Source organism: Chiloscyllium punctatum, chromosome 10 (assembly GCF_047496795.1).
Source record: "Chiloscyllium punctatum isolate Juve2018m chromosome 10, sChiPun1.3, whole genome shotgun sequence".
Lineage (NCBI taxonomy): Eukaryota > Metazoa > Chordata > Chondrichthyes > Orectolobiformes > Hemiscylliidae > Chiloscyllium > Chiloscyllium punctatum.
The window spans coordinates 20,653,189-20,670,247 of NC_092748.1; the positions used below are offsets into that span (position 1 = coordinate 20,653,189).

The 17,059-nt window shown below is 45.4% G+C and overlaps 1 protein-coding gene and 1 pseudogene across 4 annotated transcripts in view; one reads left to right on the top strand and one right to left on the bottom strand.

Moving 5' to 3' along the window:
• The window catches only part of LOC140481932 (receptor tyrosine-protein kinase erbB-4-like), a 1,043,042-nt gene that overhangs the window by 963,316 nt on the left and 62,667 nt on the right, over positions 1-17,059 (top strand). The window lies entirely within an intron of this gene.
• On the bottom strand, positions 9,357-9,457 carry LOC140482535 (U6 spliceosomal RNA; annotated as a pseudogene).

A 17,059-nucleotide genomic window follows, 5' to 3' on the forward strand; every position in this document is an offset into this window, starting at 1 on the left:
TCAGGTCTGTAGTCTTCTGGGTTATCCTTTTATCCTGTTCTTACACAACAGTGTCACATTTGTAATCCTCCAGTTTCCCGGGGCCACCTCTGTGTTCAGAGAAACCTGGAAACTTTTGTCAGTGACACTGCAATTTGCTCCCTTAATTCTCTTTGAGCAATCTGGGCTTGGTGACTTCTGGAGAAATGCTAATGTTTTCCCCTTGTTTGGGAAGGGTAGCAGGGATAATCCAGGTAACTATAGACCTGTGAGCCTCATGTCAGTGGTAGGGAAGCTGCTTGAGAAGATACTGAGGGATAGGATCTATTTGCATTTGGAAGAAAATGGGATAATCAGTGATAGGCAGCATGGTTTTGTGCAGGAAAGGTCCTGCCTTACCAACTTAATAGAATTATTTGAGGAAGTGACAAAGTTGATTGATGAGGGAACAGCTGTAGATGTCATATACGTGGACTTCAATAAGGCATTTGATAAGGTTCCCCATGATAGGCTGATGGAGAAAGTGAAGTCATATGGGGTCTAGGATGTACGAGGTAGATGGATAGAGAACTGGCCGGGCAGCAGGAGACAGAGAGTAGTCGTGGAAGGGAGTTTCTCAAAATGGAGAACTGTGACCAGTGGTGTTTCATAGAGATCCATGCTTGGACCACTGTTGTTTGTGATATATGTCAATGATCTGGAGGAAGGTATAGGTGGTCTGATTAGCAAGTTTGCAGATGACACTAAGGTTGGTGGCATTGCAAATAGTGAAGGGGATTGTCATAGAATACAACAGAATATAGATAGATTGGAGAGTTGGGCAGAGAAATGACAGATGGAGTTCAATCTGGGCAAATACGAGATAATGTATTTTGGAAGGTCCAATTCAAGAGCGAATTATATGGTAAATGGAAAAGCCCTGGGGAAAATTGACATACAGTGTCAAGGTCCATTGTTTCCTGAAGGTGGCAACACAGTTTGATAGACTGGTCAAGAAGGCAAACGCATGCTTTCCTTCGTCGGACAGGGTACTGAGTACAGGTCATGTTGCAGTTGTGTAGGACTGGCCATGCTTGCAATACTGCATACAGGTCTGGGTACCACATTATCAAAAGGATGTGGGTGCTTTGGAGAGGGGGCAGAGGAGGTTCACCAGGATGTTGCCTGGTACCCAGGTGCAGGTACTTAATATTTGGTACAAAGTTGAAAGAATAATAAGTAAAAGTCCAGCATAAAAATAAAAAAGGGAAAAAAGGTACTTGAGTTATGGTCCTTTCCATTCAAGTCCATGCCAGCATCTAGCCTTCAGACCACACTAGGCCACATCTCCAGACCAGGCCGGGATTCAAAACTCGAGGCCTGGCCTCCAGTCCGCAAAGGACCCGACCCCCTCCTGGCACCGACTACTGGTCTGGGATTCACCTCCTGCACTGACCTGGTCTGGGACTCGCCTTCTCCATTCCCCTCTGAGGAAGGTTAAAGTTCGACATTTGAAACAAAAACAGAAAAGAAAATGAACGGGCAGAGCAGAGGAGTTCCGGCCTCTGTGACCGTCTTGGAGCTTCCTCTAACATGAAGCACTTGGCCTACCTCATTTCCTCGGGTCCAGCACAGCCTCTCCCTAGTAGGACTGAAAATGAACTGTTCCAGAAAGTCCTTCTGCACACATTGCAGGGATTTCTCCCCTACCTTGCCCCACACTCTGCCTTTATCCCATTGTAGCCAAGGTACAAATACCCTACTTGTCCTGCAGATTCTCATAATCTGCCTAAAAATGTTGTCGTCTTCTTCCTCCCCTGCATTTGGAGGTCTATAATAATTACCCAACAAGGCCATTGCTCCCTTCTTGTTTCCCGCTTCATCCATATAGATTCTAATTCAGGAACAGAATTTCATTCAAGGGGAATGCTACTTTCTTTGACCAAGACTGCTATACCTCCTCCCCTTTTACCTACTCTCTTTCTCCTAAAAGTCTTATAACCTGGGGTGTTAAATATCCAGTTCTGTTTTGGCTTGAACCACATTTCTGTCAATGTCATAACACCCCCAGAGGAATTTCTGTTTTCAGATCCCCAATTTTGTTCACTTTATGCATGCAATATCGACATCGACTTCACTAGTTTCCAAATTTCCCCAATCCCACCTCATCCCAGATCCAACCCTCCAACTCAGCACCGCCCTCTTGACTTGTTCTACCTGCTCATCTTCCTTCCCACCTATCTGCTCCATCCTCCCCACTGACCTATCACAATTCCCTCCCATCTATTGCCTTCCCAGCTACCTTACCCCCAGTCCCAAATCCACCCCCACCCTGTTTATCAGTCAGTTCCCCCCTCCCCCAATTGTGACGAAGGGCTTATGCCCGAAATGTCGACTCTCCTGCTCCTCAGATGCTGCCTGACCTGCTTTCCAGCGCCACCCTCTTCGACTCTGACTCTCCAGCATCTGCAGTCCTCACTTTCTGTTTATCTCTTTCTTGCCCACTGCAAGACGATTATTTCTTTGTTTACTCTCAACACTCAAGCCTTCTCTCACTTCCTTTTCCCCATTCACCATCTTCGCTCTTTTGCCCTCCCTGATACTTCCAAAACTAGGTCCATTTGTCAACCCAACCCCGGCCTTACAAGTTTACAATTATATCCCTGTACTGACCTCCCTCCACTGCAGTATGACCTTGTGTTTTTGTGCGGTATGTAATTTGAAAGTAACACTTCTTTGTAAACGTTTCATTATAACATGCTGGAAGTTGAATTGCCTGCAGGCAATAGATGTGCAGGTTAGGTGGATTGGCTGTGCTAAATTGTCCGTAGAATCATGGTATCTATATGGATTAGCCTGGTAAATGCAGGGTTATAGGAATAAGGTAGGGGCCTGTTTAGGTAGGATGTTCTTCGGAGGGTCGGTGCAGACACATTGGGCCAAATGGCTCTGTCTGCACTGTAGGGATTCTATGATTGGCTCTGTTACTTATGCAGCGACTGTTTTTCTCAGCGTAAATACTCCTTGATCCTCAAACGTCAGCAGGTGCATACCTTATCTTTTTGCTACTAATTGTATGCTTCTAATCTTTAGTCAGTAGCTTGGGAATTTACCCAAGAAATTGGTATTAATCCCACTCGATCTTTAAACTGGCTGTGAGCAGAATGTACATATTTGTATATGTATGAAGCCATATTCCTACAATATGACAGACAGTGTTAATTTTGCAAGCCCCTAATGATGAGAAAAACTGCAGCATTGTTAGTTAAAGGACTGAAACCTTAATATAATGGCCCCCTATCAGGAACACCAGTTTACTTGCCCACATGTAATTTTGCAGTAATAAGATTTCACTTCATAATTTATGCCTTTTATATGAAACCCACTTTCATCTGAAATGCAGGGACCGAATTGAATCTTTTGAAGGAATCTCAAATCCTTTTGCAGTTTGTTTATTCAATATGCTATATTCTAATGAGCGTTGAACCACGCTTACTGAAATGCAGAATCCTTCATGGTCATCTGCAGTTTTCAAGCCTTCTGGGTAAAGTGAGGTTAGTTAGTGAGGTGTACTATCAGGCTAATGACACTTCCAATCATGTTTCCAGACCCTCTCCACTTCTGAAATGGCTCTTGTCAAAGTCACAAATTACAGGCTTTACGACTGTGACTGCGATAAACTCTCTCTCCTTGTCTTTCTTGACATGCCTACAGTTCTCAACACAGTTCACGACACCATCTATGTCCAATGTCTCCTGCATTGTCCAAATGAGCGGAACTGCCCTTGTCTGTTTCCACTTAATTCAGATTGTAGTCCGAAAAGGTTTGCTTTTTTTTAGTTCTCGCACCAGCAGCTCCAGAGTCCTCCAAGTTACATCTTGACCCCTTTCCATTTCACATCCAAATTCTGCCCCTTGACCAAACTTCCCAAAAATGCAAGATTACATGCCATATTTTTATTTATACATTCATTTATGGGTCTTAGTGCTGCTCCTCTTTAAGCAGTTTCCCTGACTTGGTGTGGTCTCCTCTACCATTGGCCCTCCAAGTGGAACTCTAATAATTAACTCTTAATGAGCAAAATGCAAAATGGAAATAGATTACTTGTTAGGTAGTAGAATGGAAAAGAGGTCAGTGTACAGAGTGGACTGCAGCGTTGTTAAATCCAGAAAGCTACAGCTAAATTGATTACTACAGGCATCTGACAGATTTGTTGGAGATGTGCACGATTTTAATGGGTTTAGAGCTGATCTTGTGGTGCAGAGATACTGTCACGACCTTTGAGTCTGGAGGACCAGGTTCAAGCCCCATCTGCTCCAGAGATTTGTCATATCATCTCTGATCAGTTGATTTAAAATAGATGGCATGTTTAAATGAGGTGAACAATGAAATGTTGATGATAGCAGTATTGGGGCAAATACATTTAAGGTTTTGGGCAAGAGATGCAGGGGGGAATGTTAGTAAGACCAGAAAGTGGTGATAACATGGAAGTCGATGCTTGCAAGGGTGGCACAAGAGGTGGTCAATGAATTGCAAATGGGACTTGAGAAAACAAACTTGTAGAGCTACTGGGTATACAGTGGGTTTATAGAAGTCACATGCGCACCGTGGACCAACTGCTCGCCTTCTGTGCCACAATGGCTAAGATTTCGTTTAAAGTGCCGGTCTTTACCTCCACAGTGGGAAAGTATGCATCCAAATCTATTAAACTGTCAATGGAGACAAGAAGGAGACTGAATGGATAATAATGCCATCCCATCCAAGTTCGATACCTTCACCTGCAGGCGTGTGAAATGTCTCCACCAGTGCTATCCCCTTCACCTCCACACATGTGTCATACCCCACCAGTGCTATACCCTTCACCTGCAGGTGTGTGCAATATTCTCACCAGTGCTATACCCTTCACCTGCAGGTGTGTGCAATATTCCCACCAGTGCTATACCCTTCACCTGCATGTGTGTGTAATACCCCCACCAGTGCGAGACCGTTGACCTGCAGGCATGTGTCTTATCCCCACCATTGCAATACCCTTCACCTGCACTCGTGTGTAATATCACCATCAGTGCGATACTCTTCACCAGCAGGTGTGTGTAATAGCTGCACCAGGGCTATATAATTCATCTGCAGGTGTGTGTAATATCCCCATCAGGCCTATACCCTTCACCTGCAGGTGTGTGTAATATCCCCACCAGTCATATACACTTCACCTGCAGGCGTGTATAATATCCCTACCAATGCTATAACCTTCGCCTGCAGGTGTATGTAATATCCCCACCAGTGCTGTCCCCTTCACCTACAGCATGTGTAATATCACCACCAGTGCTATACCCTTTATCTGCAGGTGTGTGTAATATCCCCACCAGTGCTATACCTACACCTATAGGTGTGTGTAATATCCCCACCAGTGCTATACCCTTCACCTGCAGGTGTGTGCAATATCCCCACCAGTGCTATACCCTTCACCTGTAGGTGTGTGTAATATCACCACCAGTGCTATACCCTTTATCTGCAGGTGTGTGTAATATCCCCACCAGTGCTATACCTACACCTATAGGTGTGTGTAATATCCCCACCAGTGCTATACCCTTCACCTGCAGGTGTGTGCAATATTCCCACCAGTGCTATACCCTTCACCTGCAGGTGTGTGTAATATCCCCACCAGTGCTATACCCTTCACCTGCAGGTGTGTGCAATATTCCCACCAGTGCTATACCCTTCACCTGCATGTGTGTGTAATACCCCCACCAGTGCTATACCCTTCACCTGCAGGCGTGTGTAATATCACCACCAGTGCTATACCCTTCACCTGCAGGTGTGTGTAATACCCCCACCAGTGCTATACCCTTCACCTGCAGGTGTGTGTAATACCCCCACCAGTGTTATACCCTTCACCTGCAGGTGTGTGTAATACCCCCACCAGTGTTATACCCTTCACCTGCAGGCGTGTGTAATATCCCCACCAGTGTTATACCCTTCACCTGCAGGCGTGTGTAATATCCGCACCAGTGCAAAACCCTTCACCTGGAGGCATGTGTAATATCCCCACCATTGCAATACCCTTCACCTGCAGGTGTGTGTAATATCACCATCAGGCCTATACCCTTCACCTGCAGGTGTGTGTAATATCCCCACCATTGCAATACCCTTCACCTGCAGGTGTGTGTAATATCACCATCAGGCCTATACCCTTCACCTGCAGGTGTGTGTAATATCCCCACCATTGCAATACCCTTCACCTGCAGGTGTGTGTAATATCACCATCAGTGCTATACTCTTCACCAACAGGTGTGTGTAATAGCTGCACCAGGGCTATATAATTCATCTGCAGGTGCGTGTAATATCCCCACCAGTCGTATACACTTCACCTGCAGGCGTGTATAATATCTCTACCAATGCTATAACCTTCGCCTGCAGGTGTATGTAATATCCCCACCAGTGCTCTCCCCATCACCTACAGCATGTGTAATATCACCACCAGTGCTATACCCTTTATCTGCAGGTGTGTGTAATATCCCCACCAGTGCTATACCCTTCACCTGTAGGTGTGTGTAATATCACCACCAGTGCTATACCCTTTATCTGCAGGTGTGTGTAATATCCCCACCAGTGCTATACCTACACCTGTAGGTGTGTGTAATATCCCCACCAGTGCTATACCCTTCACCTGCAGGTGTGTGTAATATCCCCACCAGGGCTATACCCTTCACCTGCAGGTGTGTGTAATATCCCCACCAGTGCTATACCCTTCACCTGTAGGTGTGTGTAATATCACCACCAGTTCTATACCCTTTATCTGCAGGTGTGTGTAATATCCCCACCAGTGCGATACCTACACCTGTAGGTGTGTGTAATATCCCCACCAGTGCTATACCCTTCACCTGCAGGTGTGTGTAATATCCCCACCAGTGCTATACCTTTCACCTGCAGGTGTGTGTAATATCCCCACCAGTGCTATACCATACATCTGCAGGTGTGTGTAATATCCCCACCAGTGCTATACCATTGACCTGCATGTGTGTGTAATATCCCCACCAGTGCTATACCATACATCTGCAGGTGTGTGTAATATCCCCACCAGTGCTATACCATTGACCTGCAGGTGTGTGTAATATCCCCACCAGTGCTATACCATTGACCTGCATGTGTGTGTAATATCCGCACCAGTGCTATACCTTTCACCTGCAGGTGTGTGTAATATCCCCACCAGTGCTATACCATTGACCTGCAGGTGTGTGTAATATCCCCGCCAGTGCTATACCATACATCTGCAGGTGTGTGTAATATCCCCACCAGTGCTATACCATTGACCTGCAGGTGTGTGTAATATCCCCACCAGTGCTATACCATTGACCTGCAGGTGTGTGTAATATCCCCACCAGTGCTATACCATTGACCTGCAGGTGTGTGTAATATCCCCACCAGTGCTATACCATACATCTGCAGGTGTGTGTAATATCCGCACCAGTGCTATACCATTGACCTGCAGGTGTGTGTAATATCCCCACCAGTGCTATACCATTGACCTGCAGGTGTGTGTAATATCCCCACCAGTGCTATACCATTGACCTGCAGGTGTGTGTAATATCCCCACCAGTGCTATACCATACATCTGCAGGTGTGTGTAATATCCCCACCAGTGCTATACCATTGACCTGCAGGTGTGTGTAATATCCGCACCAGTGCTATACCTTTCACCTGCAGGTGTGTGTAATATCCCCACCAGTGCTATACCATTGACCTGCAGGTGTGTGTAATATCCGCACCAGTGCTATACCATTGACCTGCAGGTGTGTGTAATATCCCCACCAGTGCTATACCATACATCTGCAGGTGTGTGTAATATCCCCACCAGTGCTATACCATTGACCTGCAGGTGTGTGTAATATCCGCACCAGTGCTATACCATTGACCTGCAGGTGTGTGTAATATCCGCACCAGTGCTATACCTTTCACCTGCAGGTGTGTGTAATATCCCCACCAGTGCTATACCATTGACCTGCAGGTGTGTGTAATATCCGCACCAGTGCTATACCATTGACCTGCAGGTGTGTGTAATATCCCCACCAGTGCTATACCATACATCTGCAGGTGTGTGTAATATCTCCACCAGTGCTATACCATTGACCTGCAGGTGTGTGTAATATCCGCACCAGTGCTATACCTTTCACCTGCAGGTGTGTGTAATATCCCCACCAGTGCTATACCATACATCTGCAGGTGTGTGTAATATCCGCACCAGTGCTATACCATTGACCTGCAGGTGTGTGTAATATCCCCACCAGTGCTATACCATTGACCTGCAGGTGTGTGTAATATCCCCACCAGTGCTATACCATACATCTGCAGGTGTGTGTAATATCCCCACCAGTGCTATACCATTGACCTGCAGGTGTGTGTAATATCCGCACCAGTGCTATACCATTGACCTGCAGGTGTGTGTAATATCCCCACCAGTGCTGTACCCTACATCTGCAGGTGTGTGTAATACCCCCACCAGTGCTATACCTTTCACCTGCAGGCGTGTGTAAAATCCCCACCAGTGCTATACCCTTCTGCAGGTGTGTGAAATATCACCACCACTGGTATACCATTCTCCTGCAGGCCTGTGTAATATCCCCACCTGTCAGATTTTGGGGTTATGTGCAACTCAGGATAAATGAGGCGATGACATCTTTTGCTGGTCCTCAGTGTGATGAGCGGGCTGGTTTATGATGCAGATTGCTGCCTTTGGGTTCAATTCCCATATCGACTGAGGCCATTATGACGATCCCACCTCGCCTAAGCCATGGTGACCCTCAGATTAAACCCCTGCCAGTCATGTCTCTCTCCTTGGAGAGTGGCTCTCTGGTACTCTGGGATGATGGTGGGACTTTATCACTACTTAATTATACAGAAATGCCTTAAGACATGGAGATACTCTTTCTGACTCACAAATCAAGGAAGTGATCAGTGAGCCGAGAGCCTTTTTAATCTGGCCATGGGATTGAATTGTGAAGATACCGGGACAAAATCCAGGCATCGAGATTTCAAAAAAACATGAGCTGTGACTTAAAACACCGATGATGCGTCTTCAGGATAAGAGTCATCAATAAGAGTACAGAATGCTTGTCTAACCCTCTGTTAAATGCCAGTGATTTGACCTGGTATAATTTAGTCTGATGACTAATCGTTTATGAATGCAAGTTCGACCAACTGTCTCTTTTGCATTCCTTGCACCTTTATGGAAATTCGCCAACCACGCTGACAGGGTTGGTAAACAGAAAGTAGGTTTGATTTATATGAAGGCCACAATTGATATATTAAACAAAAGGTAGTCAAGCCTGTTTGGATCCAGGGCAAGTGGGACTTGCACCTCGATCTTCTGGCCTACGGATAGGGACACTGCCGCTGTGCCACAGACTCAAGTCTTAACATTCATGATCTTGCATGTCATCCTTGTTCAGGGACCATGCTAATCTGCCCTTTGTCATAGTTTCAGTTCATGCGTTAAAAAAACTGCTTACATTTGCACAGCACCACGCCTGATCTCAGGGTGTCCCATTCACAATTTTAAGACCAATGAACTGTTTTTGAACTATTGTAATGTAATGTAAGAATCACAGCAGTCAGTCTCACCTGTTTTTAACAATGTTTGAATGACAAATATTGGCCAAGTCTCTAGAGAGAATTTAACTGCCTTTTTTCAAATAGAGCCTCAGGATCTTAAACATAAGGTAAGGCTTTGGTTTAAACATTCTCACTGAAAAGGTGGCCTCCTTCTACACTACATTGGAAGCTTCAGCGGGAGGGAAGCCTCAGCTTTCCAACCCTTAGTAACTGGTACTTCCCATTGAATCCCAGTGATATGCAGAAGGTGACTTGAGATAAGGTGCTGTGGGAATAGTGGGTGCCCAGGAGGGTGTGTGCCACCAAGTTTGAGTCTGTCCTCTGGAACTGAAAGGAATAAATTGCAGCAGAGGAAATAACAAAAATTAGAAAAACAACTTATCTTGGATAATAATGCAGAGCTGTTGCTAAAACGCAGCAGGCAGTAATCACTGGGTGTAATCAGCCTCACAGTGTTACCTTCACAATTTCAGCAAAAAGCCATGGAAAGTGACTATAATTGACATTTTATGATTGAGTTTTTTTTAGGAGTGTAAATGTCTCTGAAGCGTCAAAGTGATTTGTTTCACTGCAGTGGCTCCTGTTCTGATTGCTGTATCATTACTCCTTTTATTTCCTCTTTTAATACAAATAATCGGAATGCTAATAACGTTGCTTCTGTCATCGAGAAGAACTATTTGTTAAAATCAAGTAGTCTCTTTTGCTCAAATAGAAGTGAAATACAGCACTTGCTGGGCACAGGCACCCATTTTCATTTTGTTATTATTTGGTTCTCAAATTGTTTCCCTATTCCAAATTGTCTGTAAATCCCCCGCCGTGGTCATCAAAATATAAAATAGCTCAAACATTAAAGTTTTCACATGTAGAACAGCAGATGAAAAATGGTCTGTCAATTTTGCGCATCTCCTTAATTTGATCATCATATTTAAATTAAGTGGTTAGACAATATCGTGGTAGCTAGGTAAAGCAAAAGCTTCAAATAAAACTCCATTTTTAGCCAAGTTACTTTCTTGTAGGAATTTCAGGGTCAGCTATGTTAAGGAGAAACCTCTTAAATGAACCACAAGTCCAAGTGGACAAGATGTAAAATGAACCCTGGCTGTTGTCAAGTACTTGGAGTCACTGAGGATTTCCCAAGACAATTTCCATGCATGAATATATGGTGGACATCCATTGCAAAGTGGATGATAGGGTTCATAAAGGTGAGATCGAGTTATAGCTGTACCAGGTTAATAAGAAAATAACTTTTTTCTGCTATTTTTAAATCTATATTAGGTTAGGTTAGATTCCCTACAGTGTGGAAACAGGCCCTTCAGCCCAACAGGTCCACACTGACCCTCCGAAGCGTAATCCACCCAGACCCATTTCCCTCTGACTAATGCACCTAACACTATGGGCAATTTAGCATGGCCAATTCACCTGACCTGCACATCTTTGGACTGTGGGTGGAAACTGGAGCACCCGGAGGAAACCCACGCAGACTCAGGGAGAACGTGCAACCTCCACATAGACAGTCGCCCAAGGCTGGAATCAAACCCGGGTCCCTGGTGCTGTGAGGCAGCAGTGCTAACCACTGAGCCACCGTGCTGCCCATAAGAAAATTGAAATAAAGGTTAACCTATTTTGTGAGCACGAGACCACTGTGCTGTAGTGAATTTGCTCGGCAAAAGTGAGTACAGAAGATGCTGGAGATTAGAATCGAGAGTGTGGTGCTGGAAAAGCACAGCAGATCAGGCAGCATCCGAGGAGCAGGAAAACTAATGTTTCGGGCAAAAGTCTTTCATTAGGAATTTGCAGTTAAGTATATGCTATATCCACTCTCCCTTTAATATATATTAGTCAATGTCTGTACATGCTGCAGTGGGTTGGGACAAGGGTGGTTACTGATGAGTCAGAAACATCCTCAAAATAATTTTAAATAATACAATATCAGGAAAGCATGAACATCCTATAAAGAAGTTCATAAAGAGGGGCTTGCACCTCTGTTTTGTCTTTTATGGTCTCTGGACAGCCTGAAGCATTTTACAACCTACTAAATGTTTCTTTGAAGTGTAATTCAGTGTCGCTTTGTGCACAGCAAGCTCCAAAGAATGCACTGTGGTCATGTTTTCTGTTGAGGGGCAAATGTTGTCACGATAAGAAGCTGTACTCACCGATCACCTTCAAAGTTGTATCATGTGAGCTTTTGCATGTACCTGAGACAGAAACCGGGACTGCAGTTTTTTTTAATTTCAAAAATATACTTTATTCATAAAATATTTTGATCTTTACAATTGGTGGTGCCATTCATAGGCATACCTTGCATTTCTTTACATACAGAGATCGGAATTAATCATTCGTACATTAACCATCCATATATTTAGCTGAGGTGTCAGCAAAGCCCAAATGACTGGGTGGGCCCCCTGTTCTTCCCAGGCAGGAAGATGTTACACGATGGTCTTTCCCCACCGCGCCTTGGCGGCAGCTGCCCCTAGTTTCAGCACGTCCCCCAACACGTAGTCCTGGACCTTGGAATGTGCCACTCTGCAACACTCAGTTTGGATCAGCTCCTTCAGCTGGAAGATCGACAGGTTTCGGACAGACCAAAGAGTGTCTTTGATCGAGTTGATGATCCTCCAGGCACAGTTGATGCTCGTCTCGGTGTGCGTCCCAGGGAACAGACCGTAGAGCACGGAGTCCCGCGTCACTGCGCTGCTTGGGACGAACCTCGACAAACACCACTGCATTCCTCTCCAGACTTCCTTTGCCTAGGCACATTCCAACCAGGTCCTCAGTTTTTATTTTCATTTCAAAAATATACTTGATTCATAAAATTATTTGGATCTCTATACAATTGGTCATGCCATTCTTGTGCACACATTACATTGTTTTACATACAGATATCGAGGTTTATTTTTCTTATATACAAGTCTGTCCGTTTATTATCCAGCTATTCTGCTGAGGCGTCAGCGGAGACCCAATGACTGGGTGGGCCCCCTGTTCTTCTTAGGCAGGCAGATGTTACACGGTGGTCTTTCCCCACCGCGCCTTGGTGGCAGCTGCCCCAAGCTTCAGCGCATCCCTCAACACGTAGTCCTGGATCTTGGAATGTGCCAGTCTGCAACAGTCAGTCGGGGTCAACTCCTTCAGCTGGAAGATCAACAGGTTTCGGACCGCCCAGAGAGCGTCCTTCACCGAGTTGATGATCCTCCAGGCACAGTTGATTTTCATCTCGGTGTGCGTCCCAGGGAACAGACCGTAGAGCACGGAGTCCCGCATCACGGCGCTGCTCGGGACGAACCTTGACAAACACCACTACATTCCTCTCCAGACTTCTTCTGCATAAGCACATTCCAGAAGGAGGTGTGTGACAGTCTCGTCCCCCCCGTAGCCGCTTCGAGGGCAGCGTGCAGTGCGGGAGAGAGTCCGGGCGTGCATAAAGGATCTCACAGGCAGAGCCCTTCTCACCACCAGCCAAGCCATGTCTTGGTGCTTGTTCGAAAGTTCTGGCAATGAGGCATTCTGCCAAATGACTTTGACAGTCTGCTCAGGGAACCGCTCGATAGGATCCACCCTCTCCTTTTCCTGAAGGGTCTCAAGGACACTATATGCTGACCACTTCCTGATGGACTTGTGGTCAAGGATGTTTTTCTTCATAAACTTCTCCACGAAGGACAGGTGATACGGAACGGTCCAACTACTCGGAGCGTTCTGCAGCAGTGAGGCCAGGCCCATCCTTCACAACACCGGGGACAGGTGGAACCTCAGTACGTAGTAACACTTGGTGTTTGTGTACCGGGGATTCATGCACAGCTTGGTGCAGCCACACACAAAGGTGGCCATCAGGGTGAGGGTAGCATTGGGTGTGTTTTTTTCCTCCGTTGCCCAGATCTTTATACATGAGTCCCTTTGGACCCGGTCCATCTTTGATCTCCATAGGCTCTGGGAATAGGCCAGACCTGTGCCACGTATAACAGCAATGACCGTGCCTCACACCTGATGACTAGGTTTTTTCCCATGATGGAGAGCGACCGTAGCTTCTATCTGCCCAGTTTCTGCCTCACTTTGCTGATACGCTCCTTCCAAGGCTTGGCATATGCCCCAGCCCCCCCTATACCAAGTACCCAGCACCTTCAGGAGGTCGGTCCTGACGGTGAAGGGGATTGAGGATTGGTCGGCCCAGTTCCCGAAGAGCATGGCCTTGCTCTTGCCTCAGTTTACCGAGGCACCCGAGGCCCATTCGAACTGATCACATATGCACGTGAGTCTGTGCATGGACAGCAGATCCGAGCAGAAAACGGTGATGTCATCCATGTACAGGGAGGCCTGAACCTGCAGGCCTCCACTGCCAGGAATAGTCACCCCTCTCAGGCTCGCATCCTTCCTGATGGACTCGGCAAATGGCTCTATGCAGCACACAAACAAAGCAGGCGAGAGAGAGCAGCCCTGCCTGACTCCAGATCTCACTGGGAAGCTATCTGATTCCCACCCATTGATTGAGAATGCACTGACAATGTTGGTGTAGAGCAGTCTGATCCAATTGCAGGTTCCCTCCCCAAAGCCCATTTTGGAAAGAACATCTTTCATATATGTGTGTGATATCCTGTCAAAGGCTTTCTCCTGGTCCAGGCTGATGAGGCAGGTGTCCAACCCTCTGTTCTGCACGTAGGTAATCATATCCCTGAGGACTGCAAGACTCTCAGCGATCTTCAGTTTCATATCTCACTTGAATTGGTTGAAGCTCTGATAGTGCAACAGTATCTCAGTGTGCGGGAGTATCTACCTGGATGTTTTGGCAAGTCTCTTGATTGGTGGTTTGATGTGGAAAAGAGAACACAACCCATTAAGACACAAACAGCATTGGGTCCAGTGTTATGGACCAGACAACACCCCTTCAAAATATTTTATGACGATAGCCTACACCATGGTGTTTTCTTATTTTAAAGGTAGATGTAAAGTTCCATGTTCCAGATGCAATGCGATTGGTCAAACTACTCAACGTTAAGCATACCATGGTTTATTGAAACACTATCATTAAACTACAACGAAACAAAGAGGAATTTAGAATAACTTAAATCTATTGGAAAACCTAACAGAATAGTAGATACACTAACAAATTAACTGTTCGAAAATAGTAACATCATATAAGCACACAAAAAGGCAAATTCAGAAACACAGACAATGTCTCTAACAGCCTAGTGAGAGAATCCCCAGCTTTTGGCTGTAATCGAGAGAGGGAAAAATAACATCCACTTCTTCCAGCCCGCAACAATAATTGCTTAAAGCTAAAACCTAAAAACTGAAAAAGAAAACTAGAAATCCTGGTCTCTGAGAGCTAGCCACACCCATCCAGGCTGCTTCTATTGTTCCAACTTTTAGAAGAAAACCCCAAGGCCTGTCAAGATATAGGACAGATGCCAGAGGTAGTTTCTTTACTCAGAGAGTATTCAGGGCGTGGAACGCCCTGCCTGTTATACAAGTAGACTCGCCAACTTTAAGGGCATTTAAATGATCATTGGACAGACTTAGGGATGAAAATGGAATAGTGTAGGTTAGATGGACTTCAGATTGGTTTCACAGGTCAGTGCAACATCGAGGGCTGAAGAGCCACTATTGTGCTATAATGTTCTATGTTCTAAACTGTTTATTCTAATGAATTTAGTAGATTGCTCAGTACCTCTGCCTTCCAACCCATCTTCCAAAAAATAGGACAAAATAACTTTTTAAGGCCAGAGCATCGTCACACCAGGGCTATCATCAAAGTTATCTCCCTATAGTGATGCTATTTTAAGGAGTTCACGCTGCATTGGTGCCAATCTTGTCTCTTTCGTCAGAAATTTGGGGTTAAAGGTACCATTCTGTTTTTTGGACAGCTCGTCAAATCAAGGTCGGAGTCAGAATTTCTGCATGAATTCTGAGGCAGGACTTTGCCAGTGCGGTACTGAGGGTGTGCTATGCTGCTGGCAAGACCATCTTTTGAATGAGATCTGAAGTCAAGGGCTCACCTGCCCCCCCTCAACAAACCTGCAAAAGGTCTCGCAGTTCAGCTTGATCCTGACCAGTATTCATTCCTTACCCAACATCACTAAGCTCCATAACTTGTTTACTGTCACAGTTCAGCTCATGGGAGGCTGGTGAGAACGAATTGGCGCTGTGCTGCAACTGTGATTACACTTCAGAAGGTACACTGTAAATCTGTGAATAGTTTTGGATCCATTATCTAAGGAAAGGAATACTAATTTCGGAGGCAGTCCCAAGAAGGCTGACTGGGCTGTTTACCAGGTACGGAGGAACGGTCTTGAAAGAGGTTTTGAGTAGCTTAGATCTGGACTCTTTAGAATATAGAAGAATGAAAGGTGATGTTATTTGAAGCATATAAAAATTCATGGAGGATTTGACAAGATAGAAGCAGAAAGGTTGTTTCCATTTGCGAGAGAGTTGAGGACAAGAGGGCATAATTGGAGGATAAAGGGTTGCATTTTTAAGATCAAGGACAAGGAGGAATTTCTTCTCTCAGTGGGTGATGAATCTGTGGAATTCTTTACCACAGCGAGCTGTTGAGGCTGGATTGTTAAGTAAGGCTGAGATAGACCTGTTTTTAATCAGCAGGAGAATCAAAGGTTATGAGGAAAAAGCAGAAAGCGGAGTTGAGGATTATCAGATTAGCATGACAACCACCTGATTAAGGAGCAACGCTTCGAAAGCTAGTGCTCCCAAAAGCTAGGACGGCATGGTGGCTCAGTGGTTAGCACTGCTGTCTCACAGCACCAGGGTCCCAGGTTTGATTCCAGCCTCGGTCTGTGTGGAGTTTGCACATTCTCCCCGTGTCTGCGTAGGTTTCCTCCGGGTGCTCCGGTTTCCTCCCACAGTCCAAAGATGTGCAGGTCAGGTGAATTGGCCATGCTAAATTGCCCATAGTGTCAGGTACATTAGTCAGAGGGAAATAGGTCTGGGTGGGTTACTCTTCTGAGGGTCGGAGTGGACCTGTTGGGCCGAAGGGCCTGTTTCCACACTGTAGGTAATCTAATCAAATAAACCTTGGACTGTAACCTGGTGTTGTGTGATTTTTAACAGATTAGCATGATCTCATTGAATAGCTTGAACAGATTTGATGGGCTGAATGACAATTCCAGCAGCAATGTGGTTGAAGTCGAGAAAAACAACTGCTTCATGAACACTCCAGTTCCTCATTGCTCCGTGCTCAGGAAGCATTTATTTTCAAGTTTGTGCTAATGATTGCAAGCAAAACAGAACACAATTCAGAAGTGCAAGTTCACAAATGTTTGCACTTTCAGACTTGATAGGTACTTCAGAGCAATCAGGAGTTAGATTTTTTTGCCTGTTAAATACAATAGCAATTTTCAACAGGGATTGATGGTATGTAAGGATCTGGCGGACAGGAATTAATCAGTTGAGATACAGTCAGTAATACTGAGAACTGAGGGGAGGAGCTGCTGAGTGAAAGCTGGAAACAAGATTCAGTCAGTAATTTAGGTTGCTGGGTGGAGAGTTGACA